Source organism: Asparagus officinalis, chromosome 5, assembly GCF_001876935.1.
Source record: "Asparagus officinalis chromosome 5, Aspof.V1, whole genome shotgun sequence".
NCBI lineage: Eukaryota > Viridiplantae > Streptophyta > Magnoliopsida > Asparagales > Asparagaceae > Asparagus > Asparagus officinalis.
In genome coordinates, this window is record NC_033798.1 from 7,834,267 (window position 1) to 7,835,897 (window position 1,631).

The following is a 1,631-nucleotide window of genomic DNA, read 5'->3' on the forward strand; positions in this document are numbered from 1 at the left end:
AGCTTTATCAATGTTTCAGTGACTTTTGTGCAGTTTCTGGTCTTGAAGCAAATTCAAATAAGTGCTCAATCTTTTATGGTGGGGTTGAAGATTCAGTTAAAACCTCTATGTTCAACTGCTTGGGGTTTTCAGAGGGGACAATGCCCATGAGATAACTTGGTATTCCTATCATATGCAAAAGGCTTTCATACACAGATTGTGCACCTCTATTCAGTAAAATATCTGATAAATTTCAGTCTTGTATGAATTACAGAAAATTATCATATGCAGGAAGGTTACAAATAATCAACAGCACTATATTAGGAGTACAAGTTTTCTGGACATCAAATTATATCTTGCCTACAAGAGTTTTCCAAAAAATTGATGAGTTGTGCAGGAATTTTCTGTGGGTGAAATATGATCAATCTGCGATAGCAATTCCTCTGGTCTCTTGGGAGAGGGTGTGCATGGATAGGAAAAAAGGAGGATTGGGGATCTTTTCTGCCTCCATTTGGAACCTGGCCTCTGCATTGAAGCTTCTCTGGTATATTCACATCAACAAAAAATGCTTGTGGATAAGTTGGGTCTATGGTACATATCTAAGGAATGGGAATGTCTGGTAAATACAAGCAAAGAAAGGAGACTCATGGATGTGAAAACAAATATTAAAAGTCAGAGAAAGCTGTGGAATTCAGTGATAGTGTTGAAAACCTGAAACAGATGATTAACTCCAGTTCTAACAGCTAAAAAATCAAAATAGCTGAGATATATCGTGCTCTCTCCCCTGCATCAAATACAGTCCTATGGTATAACATGGTCTGGGGAGGTTTATGCTATCCAAAGCACTCGTTCATCTGCTGGTTGACTGTAAAAAATAGATTACAAACTCAAGACAGGTTATTAAAGAGAGGCATTGTTAGTGCAAATCAGTGTAGGTTGTGCACTGGTGTATGTTTAGAGAGCCGAAATCACTTATTCTTTGAATGCTCTTTCTTAAGGAAAGTGTGGAATCACATCATGGATTGGCTTCTTTTCAAATGGAGATCATGTAGTTGGAACTTTCTCTTGGATTGGTATTGTACAAAGTTAAGAGGGAAATGTATTAAACAAAAAATTAAGAGATCAGCATTATCGGCTACTATCTATCACCTATGGTATGAGAGGAATATGAGGATTTTTCAGCAGAAGCACAGGTCCGTGGAGATTTTGGTTAAGAAGATCAAAGTTGACATTCTGATAATATGCCTAAATTCTCCGAATATCGCTGAAAACAAAACTGATTGGATTTGTTCATTATAAATCTGTATAGTCAAAAGAAGATCAGTTTTGTCTTCTGATAGTATTCTCAAAAACTTGAGAATCTTGATGTATATAAATGTTCATATTTGGGAAATGAATAAAGCTTTTTCATTGACCGAAAAAAAACATTGTGGATGAATAGATAAAAATTTATTATCCATATTAAACATGATCTATATACATATTTTATATCCATGTTTAATTTTTTTTGTTTATCATCCACCAAACTTTATCTATATCTATTTATTTTGAACTAATTAATCAAATATCCACCGAGCCCGGCTGACGGTTGCCTCCTGGGCTCCTCCTAGCCAAAGCCACTAACCACCTGATCCCTTACGCTACCTTAAAGA